Source organism: Trichechus manatus, unplaced genomic scaffold (genome assembly GCF_000243295.1).
Source record: "Trichechus manatus latirostris isolate Lorelei unplaced genomic scaffold, TriManLat1.0 scaffold00119, whole genome shotgun sequence".
In the NCBI taxonomy this organism is placed as follows: Eukaryota; Metazoa; Chordata; class Mammalia; order Sirenia; family Trichechidae; genus Trichechus; species Trichechus manatus.
The window spans coordinates 2,971,583-2,985,228 of NW_004444055.1; positions in this window are offsets into that span (position 1 = coordinate 2,971,583).

Consider the following 13,646-nt stretch of genomic DNA (forward strand, 5'->3'; position numbering starts at 1 on the left):
AGAACGGGAACCAGACAAGGATGCCCTTTATCACCACTCTTATTCAACATTGTGCTGGAGGTCCTAGCCAGAGCAATTAGGCTAGAAAAAGAAATAAAGTATATCTAAATTTGTAAGGAAGAAGTAAAAGTATCTCTATTTGCAGATGATATGATCTTATACACAGAAAATCCCAAAGAATCCACAAGAAAACTACTGGAACTAGTAGAATATTTCAGCAAAAGCAGGATGAAAGACAAACATACAAAAATCAGTTGGATTCCTCTACACCCACAAACAGAACTTTGAAGAGGAAATCACCAAATCAATACCATTTACAGTTGCCCCCAAAGAAGATAAAATACTTAGGAATAAATCTAACCAGAGACATAAAAGACATATGCAATGAAAGCTACAAGATAGTACTACAAGAAACCAAAAAAGACTTGCATATGTGGAAAAACCTACCTTGCTCATGTATATGAAGAGTCAATATTGTAAAAATGTCAATTCTACCCAAAGCGATTTACAGATAGAATCCGAATTCCAGCAGCATTTTTTAATGAGATGGAGAAACAAATCATCAATTTTATGTGGAAAGGGAAGAGGCCCCGAATAAGTAAAGCATTACTCAAGAAAAACAAAGTAGGAGGCTTCACACTACCTGATTTTAGAACCTATTACACCGCCACGGTAGTCAAAACAGCTTGGTCCTGGTACAACAACAGATACATAGACCAATAGAACAGAATTGATAATCCAGATATAAATTCATCTACCTATGAGCAGCTGATATTTGACAAAGGCCCAAAGTCCATTAACTGGGGAAAAGACAGTCTCTTTAACAAATGGTGCTGGCATAACTGGATATCCATCTGCAAAAACTGAAACAAGACCCATACTTCACACCATGCACAAAAACGAACTCAAAATGGATCAAAGACCTAAATATATTTGAAAAAGAGTAAAGATCATGGAAGAAAAAATAGGGACAACGCTAGGAGCCCTAATACACAGCATAAACAAAATACGAACCGTAAGTAATAATGCACAAACACCAGAAGAGAAACTAGATAACTAGGATCTCCTAAAAATCAAACACTTATGCTCATCAAAAGACTTCACCAAAAGATAAAAAAGACAACCTACAGACTGGGAAAAAATTTTTGGCTACAACAAGTCCCATCAGGGTCAAATCTCTAAAATCTACAAGATATTGCAAAACTTCAAGAACAAAAGGACAAATTACTCAATTGAAAAATGCGAAGGGATATGAACAGTTACTTTGCCAAAGAAGGCATTCAGTCGGCCAACAGATACATGAGGAAATACTCATGATCATTAGCCATTAGAGAAATGCAAATCAAAATTACAATGAGATACCATCTCATCCCAACAAGGCTAGCATTAATCCAAAAAACAGAAAATAATAAATGTTAAGGATGTTGTGGAGAGACTGGAACACTTATACACTGTTGCTGGGAATGTAAAATGGTACAACCACTTTGGAAATTGATTTGGTGCTACCTTAAAAAGCTAGAAATAGAAGTACCATATGATCCAGCAATCCCACTCCTTGGAATAGATCTTAGAGAAATAAGAGCCATCACATGAATAGATACATGCAGACGCATGTTCATTGCTGCACTATTCATGATAGCATAAAGAAGGAAACAACCTAGGTGCCCATCAAGGGACAAATGAATAAACAAATTATGGTATGTTCACACAGTGGAATACTACGCAATGATAAAGAACAATGATGGAGCCGTGAAACATCTTTTAACATGGAGGAATCTGGAGGACATTATGCTGAGTGAATTTAGTCAGTCACAAAAGGACAAATATTGTTTAAGATTGCTATTAAACAAACTCAAGGAAAGGTTTAAACACAGAAGAAAACATTCTTTGATGGTTACGAGGGTGGGGAGGGAAGGAGAGGGATATTCACTAGCTAGATAGTAGACAAAAATTATCTTAGTTGAAGGGAAGGACAACACTCACTACAGGGGAAGTCTTCACAACTGGACTAAACCAAAGCTAAGAAGTTTCCTGAGTACAACCAAACACTTCGAGAGACAGAGTAGCAGGAGCAGGGGTCTGGGGACCATCATTTCAGGGGACATCTAGGTCAATTGGCATAACAAAGTTTATTAAGAAAATGTTCTACATCCCACTTTGGTGAGTGGTGTCTGCAGTCTTAAAAGCTAGTAAGTGGCCATCTAAGATGCATCAATTGGTCCCAACCATCTGGACCAAAGAAGAATGAATAATGCCAAAGACACAAGGAAAGTATTAGCCCAAGAGACAGAAAGGGCCACGTAAACCAGAGACTTCATCAGCCTGAGACTAGAAGAACTAGATGGTGCCCAGCTACCACTAATAACCACCCTAACAGGGAACACAACAGACAGTCCCTGACAGAGCAGGAGAAGAGCAGAACTCAAACTCTAGTGTAAAAACCAGATTAATGGTTTGATTGAGACTGGAGGGACCCCAGAATGCATGGCCCCCAAATACTCTGTCAGCCCAAAAGTAAAACCATTCCCAAGAGCAACTCTTCAGACAAATATGAGACTGGACTATGGAACATAAAATGATACTCGTGAAGCATGTGCTTCTTAGCTCAAGTACATACATGAGACTAAATGGGCAGCACCTGTCCAGAGGCAAGATGAGAAGGGAGAGAGAGTCTTGAGCTGATTGAATGGACGCAGGAAATCAGGGGTGGAAAGGAGGAGTGTGCTGTCACAGTATAGGGAGAGCAATTAGGGTCACATAACAATGTATGTATAAATTTTGTATGAGAGACTAACTTGAATTGTAAACTTTCACTTAAAGCACAGCAATAAAAAGAAAAGAAAAAAATCAATAATCATAAATTTTTTTTAAATGATTAACACAACAAATATAATAAATGATGGCTATTATTACTAAAGTCTTCTTCAACTAATTCAAATTATTGTCTGGTCCATTGTTGGGGGCTCTCTATTAGAGTCTTTATTAACATTACCAATGTAAAATCTTAGAGAGTTAGTATTTGCATCCTTTCTTTTGTTGTTCTTTATTTGTGTCTTCTGTTATGTACACACATAGCCACTTCCAGGTCATGAGATTATCTTCCTCAGACTTCTATTTCAAGAAATATAGTAAGACATGATTATAAATGCTAGTGTGTCTTTTTCATTAAACATAAGCTTTTTTGTGTGTGCCTACTATGTGCCGGGCATTGTTTTTTGTGTTTGAGATATATCAGTGAACAACAACAATGACAATGATTACAATAACAACAAATCACATCCCTCATGGAGATTACATCCTATCAGAGGGACACAGATAATAAAAATAAGCATAATAAGTAAGTAAATATTATAATGTATCCAAACGTTTTGACTACATTCCTAAGAAAAAATATACATATGACTCCGTATGTGTCTACTTATTTAAGAGTCATATGCATGTATGACCATATTAATTGATATTCAAATTTTACACTGAAATAGAAAATATAAAAATAAATAATAACTGAAGTTCTAATTTTTTTTCCTGCCTCAGCGAATTTCATATTTTTACACAAATATGTGCACCTTCTACGTTTGTTTGCCAACCATGCCCTTTCCCCACAAGGCATTTTCATAAGCATGCTATGCTAATTTTTTACAGCAACATGTAAAAAAAAATTGGCATAGAGGCATTTATGAAAATACCTCATGGTGGGAGGGGGGGTGCTATTGGCAAACAAACATAGACGGCATGCATTATTTTTGTAAACATAAGGTATATTTTACTCCATCTCTGGTATGTGCACCTTACTTTAGAGATCAATTCTTTAAGAAATATTGACCCTATAGGACACAGTAGAATGGCTTCATAGAGTTTCCAAAGCTGTAATCTTTACAGAAGAAGATCTCTATATCTTTTTCCCATGGAGTGACTCGTGGGTTTCAACCACTGACCTATATAGACCCTTAAAGATAAAATAAACATCTCTTTATTTAAAGATAAAAAGGTAAGTTGAAAAAAATATATACAAGCCAATTCTTAGCAGGAAGTGCATGAAATTCATTAAATTCAGGAAAAATATTGGCATAATCAATGCCAAAGAAAAGCACTACTCAGGTTAGTTATTCAGAGTATTATGAGTGATTAGCTATCAATTTCTGAAACCAACACCATTTTTAAAAGTAAGTAGTTAAAATTTTACAACCCTAGTTTCATAGTTCTAAAGTCCATTTAGATAAATTCATATTCTGAGTTTCACTTTTGTGTATTTTTGTTGTGTCGATGGAAAATCAACATGATTTTGCTTCATATGCATATCTTCCCTGAGAATTAGGAAGCACCTCAGAATTGACCAGGTTAGAACCTGTCATGAGATTTTGAGCTGATGCATTTATCGTAATTTGTGGAAACGGTAGTATTAAAATGAATCTGAAGTGCCATAACTATATTAATCTCAAATTTATTATAGCTGCAACAAGTTCTTTATGAATCTCAGGAGCTGTTTTATTGTATACTTACTCTAGTTCCTTGCACTAAATATATTGAAAAAACTAAAGGATGAATTAATGAAACAATGAAATACATTATAAATCACATCCAATCATAGGGAGAATGATATTGGTTCTATTTTCAAAATTTATTCACGATCTGACCCCTTCTCACAACCACTATCACCAAGTCCATGCCACCAACATCTCTTGCTTCAATTGAAGAAATAGAACCCTAATTGGACTCTATCTGTTCTCACCTCACTATAGTCTAGTCTTAATGTAGTAGCCCACTTGCTCCTTTAGAAACAGATCATATCATATCACTTCTTTCTAAAAAATCCTCCAGTGTCTTCTTTTTATCTCACTGAAAGAGTATAAGCCAAAGCCCTCAGAGAGGCCTACAGGGTCATATGTGATCTGGCCCAAATCACTTCTCTGTCTTCATCTCTTATCCCTCTTGCCTGCCAACCACTCAATTTCTACCTCAATGATTTTCTTGCTGTACTTGAATTTGTCAAACACACTGTTGTGTCAGAGTTTTCAAACTTGCTGTACCCTTTGCCTGGAATGCTTGTTCTCCAGATACTGTGTGGTCCATTATCGCTTTTTTCTTCAGGTCTGCACTCAAAGATGCCATCATGACCACTCTGTACGTAAAATAGCACCCACCCCAAAGCCATTATTTTATTATTCTTCATAACACTTATCAAGATGTTTTATTATAATATATAATAAAAGAAAATAATATATGTTGTTGTTATTGTTAGATGCCATCATGTTAGTTCCAACTCATAGCAACCTTATGTGCAACAGAACAAAACACTGCCCAGTCCTGCGCCATCCTCACTGTCATTGCTATGTTTAAGCCCATTGTTGTGGCCACTTTGTCAATCCATCTTGTTGAGGGTCTTCCTCTTTTTTCACTGACCCTCTACTTTACCAAATGTGATATCCGTCTCCAGGGACTGACTGCTCCCTCTTAATAATATGCCTAAAGTAAGTGAGATGAAGTTTCACCATCCTCACTTCTAAGGAGCATGATAAAATACAGTATAATACAACACAATATAAATAACATAGTTATTATATATATATACACATATATATAATAAGCATACGTATACACACATGGAGAGAAAGAGAGTCAATCCTCATTATTTACAATTTCCCTAGTTGCAAATTCGCCTACTTGTTAAAATTTATTTGTAACCCCAGAATCAGTACCCATGGCCCTTTTGCCATTATTTGTGGACAAGATGTAGGGGCAAATACAAAGTAGAAGTAAGAAAGAGGGGAAAAAAAAAAAAAAAGGAGAGAGAAAGAAGAGATAGGCTTATTTCTCCCTATTGAAAAAGGAAAGAAGACCCCCTTTTTCCTTAAGCATTTACTTTAGGACACTTGTTAAGTTCTTTCTTTACAACTACGAAAAAATTTAAATATTTTTAAAGGCTAAATAAGCCTCTTGACAATTTTGCAATCCTGGAATATTTCCTCAAGGACCTGGAGGCCATCTCTTTGAAATGTAATCACTCAAGAAAGATAGTACCCTATCTTCCAGTTTCCGGGGGAGAGTAGAAGCCTAACTTCAACTGGTACTTGGCTCCAAGTACCAAATCTTCCTTAGGTCACGAAGATATGAGAATCCCCCAACCTCCCTCTTTGGATAAAGGCAATTAGCAAGCACAGGTGGCTGTCCCAGTTACCAAGTGAATTTAGACTGAACTATATATGGCAAGGAAATCTTGGTGGCCTAGTGGTTAAGAGCTACAGCTGCTAACCTAAAGATCAGCAGTTCAAATCCACCAGGTGCTCTTTGTAAACCCTATAGGGCAGTTCTACTCTGTCCTATAGCATCTCTACGAGTCGGAATCGACTCGACGACAATGGGTTTGGTTTGGTTTTGGATATATGACAGATAGTCCTGTCAAGTTCTCTTACTTGAGGAATAGTTCTCATTTATCTTGAGGAATGGGTTGCATCTGTCTTTGCAGTCTCTTTAGTGGATTGCCAGTGATGTATCTCACATTCTAGTTTAATGCTTATTCAGTAATAGAACTGTTTTCTTTCTCATCTATTTTTATAGAGAGTTTGTGTTAGCAGGAGATTTTGTTTTTAACTATGCCTCATCAACAAGGCACGGAATGGTAAAAATTTTGAGTTGTCCAACACACATGTTCCCAACTGAGGTTGAACAAGGTGACACCCTGCCTTCTTGTACCAGCTCTGACACTGTAAATAAACATCCTTTTCATGGTCTATTTACGGCCATGTTTTTCTCACTTTGTATTCTTTGTTGGTGATTTTTCTGTTTAAAATGGTCCCCCCAGTATTAGTGCTGAAGTGCTATCTAGTGTTCCAGTGCAAGAAGTCTGTGATATACCTTATGGTGAAAATATATCTGTTAGATAACTTCATTCTGGTATGAGTCGTCCATGAGTTCAATGTTATTGAATAAAAAATATATACTAATAAGGTGTCTTTAAACAGAAACACATACAAACAAGGTTATGTAATGTTGTGACCAGAGGCTCAGTGGAACCCAACCTTGTATTTCCCCTAGAGCAATTCACTGTTCAGTGTCTGTGACAACTTTATAGACAATAAGTACAGTGAATAGTACAACTTTACTCTGTGTGTGTGTGTGTGTGTTTGTCTCCCTGTCTCCCTTGTGTTAAAGTATAATTTTTAAAAGATTATAAACATAACTCTCAGACAAATATAAAAGGAACACATGTCAAAAATGTTTTCCTACTTTTTAATTAATAAAGCAACCAGTAAAATGTTAAAACTGGTTCAAAGAACATAGGGTGAAGCTAAGCATTTTAATAAGGAAGTGTTAGGATAGGATTACTGGGTTACATATAGAATTGATTAATTTCTTGTAGGGCAATAAAATGTAACCTTCGGCACTTATCGGTTCCACTGAACAGAAATCATTTGCATTTCTACTGAACAAGAGTCTGCAAGTTAACTTTTGCCCCAACAGAGTTGTAAAATAGCCTGGTTGATGGTAAGTCAAGCTCAGGACTACATTGAAAGGACACTTAGTAATCTCTTTGCCTGTTTCCAAGTTACAAATTATTTTTCTGACATTTACAAGGTCAGGGAATTTGATTTTTTTTTTCCACTGCAATATCCCTAGATGTTTCAATAGTGATTGGGTAGAGAGTATGTGTTTGTCTTAGCTTAAGTTCTCCAAAGAGTAGGCACTAAAGCAAAAATTTGAATGCACATAGTTTTAGAAGTGACATAAAAACTGTTAGGAAGTAAAGAAGTAGATACAGAAGGGAAGGAAGCCAAAATGGGTATGATATCAGACATATTACTAATCTGTAATGGGAACTCAGTACCATGAACAACTCTGAAAGACAGTGAAGAATATGCCTCAGGGTTATTCCAACCAAAGAATGAAGGTCCTGGGTATTTTATTCATGTTTTCTCTGACTATCATTGGTTGAAGGCTATGTCCAGGAATGTTAACTCTCTCTTTATGTCTAATTTGTTGTGGGTGCAGTCTGAGTATGCTACTGAGGCCAGAGAACAAAATCAAACAAAATAACAAGCCCTTAGGCAGAATACAGGTATTCCTAACAATCAGCCTCTACCAGTAAGTCCAGAGAGGATAAGTGTGTGGCACTGACAATGTATGCTATGGTGTTCCATTAAAAAAAAAAAAAAAGATTAAATAAATAAGTAAATGAAACATTTCCAAGGATCTTGTAAGTTGAATATTTAGTTGCATAGGTCCACTGTCTTAGTCATCTAGTGCTGCTATAACAAATATACCATAAGTGGATGGCTTTTAACAAGAGAAATTTATTCTCTCATAGTCTAGTAGACTACGAGTCCAAATTCAAGGCATCAGCTCCAGGGGAAGGCTTTCTCTCTCTGTCGGCTCTGGAGGAAGGTCCTTGTGATGCATCAGTCTTTCCTTGGTCTGGGAGCAGCTCAGTGCAGGAATCTCAGGTCCAAAGGATGCGCTCTGCTCCTGGCACTGCCTTCTTGATGGTATGAGGACCCCATGTGTCTCTGTTCTCTTCTCTCTTTTATATCTCAAAAGAGATTGGCTTAGGACACTGTCTTATCTTGTAGACCTCATCAGTATAACTGCCATTAATCCATCTTATTACTTGATAGTGACAGAATTTATAACACATAAGGAAATCACATCAGATTACAAAATGGTACACAATCATAAAATACTGAGAATCATGACATAGCCAAGCTGACAGATATTTTGGGGGGACACAATTCAATCCATGACAGTCCACCATTTGGCCCCAAAAAATTCATATCCTGGCCACATGTGAAGCATATTCACCCTATCATATCATAACAAAAGTCTTAAATAAACTCCGAGTCTGAAACCCAAAAAATTCCTCTTCATCTGTGAAATCTAGAATACAAGTTATCTGTTTCCCAAGGTACAATGGCAGAACAGGCTCAAGCTACATATTTCCACTACAAATGGGAGAAACTGGAGGAAAAGAAGGGATAACAGGCATCAAGCAAGTCAGCAGAACACATTACATTAGCCCTCAAGGCTTTGCAGATAATCCTCTGTTCTCTGAGATAATTTACACAGTGGACCTGCCCTCCAGACTCTAGGTATTAGCCACAGTCTCCAGATTCTGAGTGGATGCTCCTCAGCCCTGGGCTTCTGCTCTGCCTTCCAGGCCCACTGGGACAGCAACTCTGCTCCCTCGGCTTTAGGCACACCATTCTCCTAGTCCATCGGAGTGGCAACTCCACCCTTAGAAACACCAGACACCATGACTCCACCCTTTGAAACCCCAGAGGTCATGGCCATACCTTTTGAGACTGAGGCAGCTTGGCTTCTTGTGTTGCTTGTCTCTTCAGCTTCTGCTTCCTGGTTTCTTGGCTTCTTGGCTCCTTGGGCCTCATACCCACATCTGCCCTGCAGAGGTAAGTGTTCCAAAGCCCTGTAGCTCCACCAATAAGCACCTGGAGGCACCCCACTCCGCCAGGAAGCCTCCTGCACACAGGCACTCAGCTTCCTTGCTCCGTGAGTTGGCAAGCCTAGCTCCACCAATAAGTGTCTGGAGGCACCCTACTCCACCAGGAAGCCTCTGGTGCACAGGCATTCAGCTCTCTTGCTCTGTGGATCGGCTCCAGCACTGTCTTGCGCTGGTCTCCTGGTTCTGCTGCTGCAGGTTCTCTGCTGCTACTGGTCCTCTGCTGCTGCTGCTCCTCTATCTAGTCACAATTTCAAAACTGATTCCACATTTTAGGTATCTGTTAGAGCAGCACCCCACTATCGGTACCAAATTCTGTCTTAGGCTGGGTTCTCTAGAGAAGCAAAACCAATAAAGCATATAAATATATATAGAGAGAGATTTATATCAAAGAAGCAGCTCATGCAATTGTAGAGGCTGGAACATCCCAAGTCCGTGGATTAGGATAGAGATTTCTCCCAATTCACATAGCCACAGGGACTGGCGAACCCAAGATCAGCAGGTTGGAAAGCAGGACTCTGCTCACAGGCTATGAAGATTGACGAATCCTAGGATCAGCAGATAAGCTGATAGTTCAAGTCCCAAGAACCGGAGATCAGATGAACAGAAGGTAGCCACAGAATCCAGAGCAAGCAAAAAGCCAGATGTCTGCTTATATTCAGATGCAAGCCACACTCCCAAGGAAACTCCCTTTCCACTGACTGGCTACTCACAGCATATTCAATTATAGTAGTGATCATATATAAACACTGAGAATCATGGCCCAGCCAAGTTGACACACAATCTTAACCATCACACCCACATAAAATAAAAGGGTCAGCTAGTACGGGAAATGATATGAAGATCTTGGAAACATATCAGATTTTTTAGCCTAGATGACATACTATAGAAAAAGCATAGGCATTGGTGCTATAGAGACTTCGTTAACTATGCCATTCTAGCTATATGACCTGTATTAGGTGAGTTAATCTTTCTGAGTTTCAATTTCTTCATTTGTAATTTGGGATAATTAATCTCAATTTTCAAACTGTGAAAGTATTAGAAATGTTCCAATATATAGTCATGTGAAAAGTATAGAACTTATGCTGCACACAATATACCAAAACCAAATCCACTGCCATTAAGCTGATTTTGACTCATAGCAACTCCATAAGCTTTTGAGGCTGTAAATGTCTATGGAAGCAGACTGCCACATCTTTCTCTGGCAGAGCCACTGGTGGTTTTGAACCACCAACTTTTTGGATAGAAGTCAATTACTTTAACCACTGTGCCACCAGGGCTCCTTGTGCAAAATACAAACTCTATATAAAATGTTAATATATCTAAATCAAGAATATAACAAGTTAAATTTGTTGGTCAATCATGGACTTTGAACATTACTGGTCTATTAGACAAGTACCTAAAGTAGGGAAGATTGTCTCAAACTATTTTAGCTGAAGAGCATTTCTTAAGATCATCTAACTTATTTCTTAGGCTTGACGAGAGTCTCAGTAATCATATTTCAAGTTATAATTGTCTTCTAAAGTAAATAAACCTGCAGTTGGGAGCTGTGATTGTCATATCAATAACAGTATTTTGTTCCTAGTGAAAGTTACATGTTTTATTGAAATTTTCAACACTGGAAGCTTATTCATAAGTTTCTGTGGGCCAGTGAGATTTAAGAACATGTGATAATGAAGATAAGAGCTGAACTTTGTTGAATGCTGCCCTGTGAGAACTTTTAGGAGACAACCAGTCACTTTGCCTTGTGCCTTCATAAGAAACTTCAACAATAAGTAGATGTGGTGCCAAGAAGTGAGATATGTTCCCAATTTAGAAAAGAAAGGACTGAGAATATATACAAGTACCCTGAGGAAAAAAATGTATTACAACCACCAACATTATTTTACCTGAAACAAACAAGGCCTCAATAATTTTAACTTTCCTTTTTGGGAGGAAAGCTGAAGAGGAAGAGGAAATCAATAGTAATCTCCCAGAAGTAATCCATAGCAGCAAAAGAGGACACTCTGCAGAAAGGGCGGCTCAGAAGAGAAGGGCATGCAGAGTTCCAGTTCTAGTTCCTCTTCCTTCACTATGGACTGATAAATAGAAAGACCAAGCCCTCCATATTTCACTGCTTTTACTCTCCTGTGACTGGAAGATCAGGAGTGACCCTATGGAGGAGAGAGTTTGGGATAAAGACGGGGTACAGAATACAATATTTTCTATGGGGAAAGCCAAGTTCATAGGGCTCCACACTAATCTGGGGCAACGAGGTGAAGTCCAAGCATTTAAGAATTCAGTGACAGAATGAATCTGGGTGCAAGTTATTATTCAAATATAGAGGGAATAAATACACATTCTCAAACATTCAAGAACTCATAACCTATGAAGCTTTGAGTTATTTCGGACAAAATAAATACACAAAAGAAAAAAAAAACTACAGATAACCATGGTTTAATGGACTGATGGTATCATTGGATCTAGTTAAAAGCTACAATAAGACAAAATATAGGGAAAAATATAAAAGATAAATATTATAAACCTTAAAAATTTAAAAATAATAAAATAAGGTAGTAGAGCGGCAAAATGGCACTCCAGGCAGAAGCACCATGCCATCCCTCCACAGCAAAGATCCGAAAACTAAGCCAAACAGAGAAAACAACAATCCTGAAACCCTAAAACATCAAAAGAAGAGATAAAGAACTCAGCCAAGCACCAAATGGAGTGAGAAAACTGACAGGAACGGGGAGCGAGGAGAGATTCATGCAGAGGTCCACTATCAGCTAATGCAGCGTGGATAAGCCATCTTGGACTCCTATCGGAGACCAGCAAATAGGGGGTACCAGAAAGCAGCTTCACAGAGCTTCCAGCTGGAGACAAAACAACCGGTAATTTGCGATATATGCTTTCCCACCCTCCACCCTTCTTCACCCCCACTTAGCCTCCTCTGCCTCCCACGGCCACAGTCTCTTGTCCTGGAAGCACCGGCTACTTGGATTCCACCTGCCCGCACTGGCGGCTCTCTGAGTGCCATTTGTTGGCTGCTGGTGTTGCTTTTTCCTGCTTCTTTTGATTTCTTCCTAACCTCTCACCACCTTTCCCTCCTTTCGCTCAAATACCTGGCTCCATGTGCCTTCTTTGTGTCTTCCTGAGGGGCTGTGGACCTCCGTTAGAGTGTGGAACTGCTTCCCGGTCTGGGCTGCCACACTGGTGGGATTCCAGGGCTTTTGTTCATTTGTTTGTTTTTACTTGTTTGTTTGTTTTCTTTTCCATTTCTTGAGTTGGGAGCCCATTCTGGCCGGGCTTGGGCAGGAGGGCAGAGGGATCCCCGAGGGCATTTATCTATTAGTGGGTTTTTTTTTCCTGTTTTTTTGGGAGCTTTTCTTGTTCTTTTTTTTTTTTAATTTGTTTTGTTTTGTTTTCCCTCTTTTTCCCTTTTTGTCTTTCTTCATTACTCAGTTTCTTGTCTCTGTAAACCTTCCTTTTCTTTCTGTTCCCTGAAACCTGGCGCTGAATACCTCCATGCCTTCAGGCCAGGCTGTACTGCAACACCTGAGACAACTTACCCAGACCTCATAGCCGCACTGGTGGGATCCTTGGGAGCTTAGCTGTTCTTTTTCCTTTCTGATTTTTATTTATTCATTCTTTTCTTTTCTTTCTTTCTTTTCTTCTTCTTCCCCTTTTTGTTTTTCTCCATTTCATAGTCTCTCGTCTCTCCACTCCAATGGCAAGCTCCCCTAGCACTCTTTTTTGTTTGTATGTTTTTGGCTCCTGTTCCTCTCCCCTCTCTCCCATATCCATCTTAGCTCCATAAATGACAATCACCCTGCTACATCATGCCTACCTACAGCATGTGCTTAACATCACACCACTAAGCAGCACAGGCACAAGCTACTGGAACCTGCCCTGCACTGATTACCAACCCACGCTCGTGGCTGTAGTAAGTGCCACAAACAACCCATCCCAGTAACTCCTCTTCAGCTAGAACTTCCCTGCTATACCATATCTGAGAGACTAACCCTGCCAATTGGAGAAGGATGCAAAAAGTATCACGCCCACAGATGAGCAAACAACAAAGAACACACAGCCCACCTGCTCAGACATAGCCAAATAAAAAAAAAAGGACAAACAAACAAATCTACAATCAATAAACTTGAAAAATAACTACTGAATGCCCCAAGGACAGCAGACAATATCAAAACATTTACAAAAACAG